Below are 6,744 nucleotides of genomic sequence, written 5' to 3'. Positions count from 1 at the left end.
TAATTAATATGTCATCCAGATAGGCTTGAAGCCTGACAGGAAAGGTACGGATGTGTGCCAGTAAGACAGATAAAACTTTAGTAAAAACCCGAGGGGCCGATGATAACCCGAAGGGCAAAGCCCTGTATTGGTAGTGTTGATTACGATAACAAAAACGAAGGTATTTTTGGTGGGCAGGTAGAATGGGGATGTGAAGGTATGCTTCCGTTAGATCGATAGAAGAGAGGAGGTCTCCTGGGCGAACACACTCTAAAATAGTACGTAGGGAATGCATTTTAAATTTATGATAGGTAATATGCCGATTAAGAGATTTGAGATCTAGAATGGCCCTCCAGCCCCCCGACGACTTACGTACCACAAAGAGACGTGAGTAGAACCCTTGTCTTCTCTGATCAGGTGGTACAGTTTGTATGGCCCTAATGGCTATCAAATGTCGAATGGCCTCCGAAATCAGAGCCCTGGAAGCCGGATTGTGAGAGACTGGGCAACGTAAGAAGGTAGTCGGAGGGCTGGAGGAAAACTCCAGGGAAAGACCGTGTTGGATGGTGTTCCTAACCCAGTTGTCGGAAGTTGAAATTTCCCATTGCGCATAAAAATAGGATAGACGGGCGCCAATGGGAAGCTCCGACACTGAATCACTTAGAGCGTCTGAACGGCCTGCCCCTCCCCCCCCTGAAGGGTTTTCTATTGGTAAATCGGGAGCCCGTTCTAACCTGTCCCTCACGAGGTTGAACCCCTCTGGGCGAGGAATAGCGTTGAGGTCGTGAAGCCGAGCCTCCAAAGTCTGTTCCACGAAATGGCTGTGGGCGAGGATAAGGCTGGTGACGAAATTCCCCTCTTCTGGATAGGGATGGAAGGATCTTCCGCTTGTCCTTGGTTTCTATTACTATGGGGTCGAGCGAGGCTCCAAAGAGATTGTCCCCGGCGAAGGGGGAAGCTGCCAGCCGCCATTTACTTCTGGTGTCGGCTTGCCAATTCCGGAGCCAAAGAAGCCTGCGGGAGGACACCGCCGACCCTATGGCCTTGGCTGAGAACCTGGCAGCATTTAGGGTGGCATCGGCCGAGAACTCTAATGCGGCTACCACCTTATTTATGTCCTGGTGTGAACGGACATCCGTAGTAGGAATTCTGCTCTGTAATTGTTTAAGCCAGATTAGAGAGGCCCGGTTGAAAAAAGAGGCAGCTGTGGATGCCCTGACAGACCATGCGGATGCTATATGGCCCTTGACTATGGTACGGTCTGCTCGTTTTTCCTCCGGTCGTAAGGTCTCATCTGCCGGGCCCGTGACACGAGACGGGGAAGTTAATGCTACTACAGGTGGGTCCACTGTTGGAATTTGAAGTAACTTATCTAGATCGGGGGCCACATTGTAAAACCTCTTATCCTGTGCATTTGGATTAGAACCTGAGCCAGGGAACTGCCATTGTCGCTGAATTACGTCGACAAAAAGTTTTGGCGCCGGAATGGCCTCTGATACCACCGTAGGTACCGCGAATAAATGACCTGATGCGCCCTGTGTATCCTGGGGTGTAGACTGAGGGGGCTGAGTCCCCAGGCCAGTGGCCGCCTGAGCCTTAAAAAGTAAGGATCTGAATAGTTGAGGATTGAATAAGCCTACAAACGAGGGCTGGTCCGGGCCTAGACCCTCGTCGTCTGATAGGGTCAAATCCCTGGTATCCTCCTCTTCGGATAAGGACCCCTGACTAACTGAATCTGGGGATTGTTCCCGATGGTGCCTATGGCCTGATTGCTCCCCCCTAGCTTCAGTATACTGTCTGCGTGTTTGGCTGCTAGCGAGCTGGGTAGAAGTCCCTTGATGTAGGTGTTGGGCAACGCCCTGGCGAATGGCCTCCGAAATTAGGGACCCAAGGGACTCTGATATTTGCAATGGCTGTTGTTGAAACTGAGGTAGAGGGGCCTGTTGAGCCATCATTGCCAAGGTAGGGAATTGGCCCACTTGAATCTGACCTGAGGGTGCCTGAGGGGCTGAGGGAGGTATGGTTTGACCCAAATGAGTCCTCTCTATTTGGCCAGGTAGGGGTTGAAGAGGTGCCTGGAAAAAATGGGCTGCCTGAGATTGGGACGGTAGTGCCTGGAATAAAGGTGCTGCCTCAGTTTGGGCTGGTATGGCTTGGAATAAAGGGCCTGCCTCAGGATATGGGAGAGGCAGAGCTCCCGAACGGTCCGGGGACCATGCCCCTGAGCTCACAGAAACAGATGCCTGTGGTTCGCTTAAGGGTTCTAAATTCCCCTGAGAGGAGTTGTTCGTAGTTCTGGGCCCAGACTTGGCCTTTGAATTTTTTTGAGCCTTGTCAATAACTTTCTGAATCGCCTTATGGCGACGTTCATCTGCTCTAGAATTGGTCTTAGTCTGATTAGATGGTTGTATTGGGGCTTCAGGATCAGGAGAAGGAATAATGGCCGCTGAGGAGCCCTCTCCTGGGTCGCTAAAATGGCGGCTACGCTCCTTCGTGCTGGAGCTTTTGGGCTTTTTTGTGCGACTGGCGTCCGCCATCTTGTCGTTTTTTCCCGCCAAAAAAAAAATAATAATAATAATAATAAAATCAATGGGCCCCCTGCACCGAAGGACTGAGGTAAAATATCGCTATTACTCACGACCCTCTTGTCCGCGATGTGAATGCAATGAGGTAATGAGGCCTGAAGTGTCTCCTGCCTTGCCGCCTCCGATTGAAGCCCCGAGTTGATCGCTAGCCACAAAAGGCTAAAAAACGTGATCGCGAAGGCTCTCTCGCTCTCTCTTCTGTAGCCAAGCCTTCAATGTCCAGCCTCGATGGCCTGGAAAGATCGCTAGCCGCAAAGGCTTCAGGCGCGATCAGGATATCGGCGCGGAGCCTCCAGGCGCCGGGGCTAGCAGCGATGTCAGAATAAAAGTCCTGGCTGCAGCCCGCTCGCTGTGTGAAGACTAGCGAGCCCTCTGGGGGCGTTTGGGCCGATTTTGTAAAACGCCAGCCCAGGAATAAAAATAAAAAATAAAAAATAAATGAAAATGACGAAGAAAACCGGCCGTCAGCGTTTCGGGCTAACAAGCCCTTTCGCGCTGGAACTCAACTCTTTCTAACAAAAAGAAGGTATTAATAATAATACTAAAGAGAAAAGAAAAAAAATTAAAAATCAAAAATACTTTGATCGATTGAATTTTAGGGAGCACTAGACGACACGTGTGGTCCTGGCAGGGACCGAGTCGAAAAGCTGGGGAACGGCTAAAGGAGGCGGGGCTTATGGAAAATGTTCCTTTTGCAGACTCGGTCCAGAGGCATACAAGAGGATTTTCCCAGACCTGACCGCCGTTTCCCCCGACTATGAGAAGTGTGGTGGTGACATCCTGTGTGGACCTCGTGAGTGTGGGTCTGGTGTCATTCCTCGTGTTAGAGGAATGAACAAGAAAAAAGTCAAGGAAACAATTGGTCCATTGCTGGGAGAAAGTGGCAAGAAGATGACAAACAACAGGGAGAAAGCAGATCTACTTAACTCATATTTTGCATCTGTCTTTACACAAAAGGAAAAAACAATCCAACCTATCAAAAACAGCACTACAAAAAACAGATTAGAAACACAAGTTAAAATAGGGAAGAAAATGGTAAGTGAACACCTGTCTACCCTAGACAAGTTCAAATCACCAGGACCGGATGGATTACACCCCAAGGTTCTGAAGGAACTGGCAGACGTGATCTCAGAACCACTGAACTATATATTTCAAAGATCCTGGAGCACAGGGGAGCTGCCAGAGGACTGGAAAAGAGCTGATGTAGTTCCCATCTTCAAAAAGGAAAAAACAGATCCAGGAAACTATAGACCTATCAGTCTGACCTCAATACCGGGGAAGATTCTGGAAAAGATAATCAAGCAACGAATCACCGAACACCTAGAAGCAAAAAAAGTAATAACCAAAAGCCAACATGGGTTTGTCAAAAACAGATCATACCAGACTAATCTTATCGCATTCTTTGACAAAATGACAAAATTAGTAGGCCAGAGGAATGCTGTTGCTATAATTTACTTGGACTTCAGTAAAGCATTTGAAAAAGTAGACCATAACCTACTACTAGATAAAGTAGAAAAATGTGGGTTAGACAGCACCACCACCAGATGGATTCGTAACTGGCTGACCAACCGCACTCAACGTGTAGTCCTCAACGGAACTACATCCACATGGAGGGAAGTATGCAGTGGAGTACCCCAAGGCTCTGTTTTAGGCCCAGTGCTCTTCAACATCTTCATCAATGACTTGGACGAGGGGATAGATGGGGAACTCATCAAATTTGCAGATGACACCAAGCTGGCAGGAATAGCCAACACTCCAGAAGATAGGCTCAAGTTACAGAAAGATCTTGACAGACTTGAACATTGGGCTATCTAACAAAATGAAATTCAACAGTGAAAAAGTAAGGTTCTACATTTAGGCCAAAAACAAAATGCACCAGTACCGTATATGTGGTACCTTGCTCAATAGTAGTACCTGTGAGAGGGATCTTGGAGTCCTAGTGGATAACCATTTAGATATGAGCCAGCAGTGTGCAGCAGCTGTTAAAAAAGCCAACACAGTTCTGGGCTGCATAAACAGAGGGATAGAATCAAGATCACGTGAAGTGTTAGTACCACTTTATAATGCCTTGGTAAGGCCACACTTGGAATATTGCATCCAGTTTTGGTCGCCACGATGTAAAAAAGATGTTGAGACTCTAGAAAGAGTGCAGAGAAGAGCAACAAAGATGATTAGGGACTGGAGGATAAAACATATGAAGAACGGTTGCAGGAACTGGGTATGTCTAGTTTAACAAAAAGAAGGACTAGGGAGACATGATAGCTGTGTTCCAATATCTCAGGGGCTGCCACAAAGAAGAGGGAGTCGGGCTGTTCTCCAAAGCACCTGAGGGTAGAACAAGAAGCAATGGGTGGAAACTGATCAAAGAAAGAAGCAACTTAGAACTAAGGAGAAATTTCCTGACAGTTAGAACAATTAATAAGTGGAACGACTTGCCTTCAGAAGTTGTGAATGCTCCAACACTGGAAATTTTTAAGAAAATGTTGGATAACCATCTGACTGAGATGGTGTAGGGTTTCCTGCCTGGGCAGGGGGTTGGACTAGAAGGCCTCCAAGGTCCCTTCCAACTCTGATGTTATGTTATGTTATGTTATGTTATGTTATGTTATGTTATGTTATGTTATGTTATGTTATGTTATGTTATGTTATGTTATGTTATGTTATGTTATGTTATGTTATGTTATGTTATGTTATGTTATGTTATGGACTCGTTTGTCAATAAGGGCGGGTTTCCAAATGGCTGGTAGGCGGGAGGTATCGTCTCGTTTGTTCATGCTGTGTGGGCGTTTTTCTATCTCGATGGCTTCTCTGATTATTCTGTTGTTAAAGTGTTCAGTTTTGGCGATAGTTCTGGTCTTTTTAAAGTCAATATCGTGTCCTGTGGCTTTAAGGTGTTGGACCAGGGAAGAAGTTGGTTCCTCTTTTTTGACTGAGTTCTTGTGTTCTTCAATGCGTGCACTTATTCTTCTGTTGGTTTGTCCAATGTATGTGGTGGAGCAGGCGGTGCATGGGATTTCATATACTCCTTGATTTTCTAACTCAATTTTGTCTTTGGGGTTTCTTAGGATGGTGGATATTTTTCGGTTTGTGCAGAATGCTGTCTTGATGTTATGTTTGTGGAGGATCTTGCTGATTCTGTCTGTGGTGCCTTTTATATATGGGAGGAGGGCTGTGCCGTTTTCTTGTTCTCTGTCTTGGATTTTAGTGGGGGGTTCTTTTTGGATTAGTTTGGTAATCTTATTTCTCTGGAATACATTGGATATTAGTACGTTTGTGAGAGTGTGTAGTTCGGTTTTTAGGTGTTGTTCGTCAGCTAAGCATTTTGTTCTAGAGATGAGTGTCTTGGCTACGGAGTTGATCTGTGCTGGGTGGTGGTGTGAGAGTGCGTGCAGATAGCGGTTTGTGTGTGTTTTCTTCTGGTAGATGGTGTGTCCTAGGGAGCCATTGGGTTTCCTGTAGACTAAGACATCTAGGAAGGGAAGTTGGTTGTTAACTTCTGTTTCCATGGTGAACTGTATTTTGGGGTGTAGGCTATTGAGGTGTGTGAGGAAGTTGTCAAGTTTGCTATTGAGGTTTGTGAGCCTACACCCCAAAATACAGTTCACCATGGAAACAGAAGTTAACATAGGATGTCACCACCACACATCCACCCAGAAAGCAGACCCAAACTCACACTGATCATGAAGCACGACCAAGGACCAGAAGCCAGACTGCAGCTGCAACATTAGCCATTTCAAACCCCTCCAATCCATACGTGCAGCAGACTGACACCCACTATGAAGATGTAGCACGAACACGAAGCCAAACAACAGCAATGCAGCTCACCAGCTTAAATCCCCCTGCAACTCAGACTAATCTGAGCACAACCAAGCCCCCACCCAAACAGGACACACCCCAGCCAATCAGAGCACAAAAAAACCCCCATCCAATCAGATCACAGCCAAGCTCCCACCCAATCAGTTCAAACCCCCACTAGCAGTTAAAAAGGAAGAAACAGCTGCAATCACACATTGCTCCCAGAAGCACGAAACTGAAGCCTGAAGATGACGAATGAGACTTCGTCGAAACGTCGCCAAGACACTTCCAATTTTACGCGGGAGAAAACCCGAATAACCAAAGACCTACATACAAACACCCGCGAAAACCTCAGAAAACATATATATATATATTTATATATATA

The sequence above is a fragment of the Ahaetulla prasina genome, chromosome 2 (assembly GCF_028640845.1).
Source record: "Ahaetulla prasina isolate Xishuangbanna chromosome 2, ASM2864084v1, whole genome shotgun sequence".
NCBI classification, from domain to species: domain Eukaryota; kingdom Metazoa; phylum Chordata; class Lepidosauria; order Squamata; family Colubridae; genus Ahaetulla; species Ahaetulla prasina.
This window is presented reverse-complemented; position numbering follows the sequence as displayed.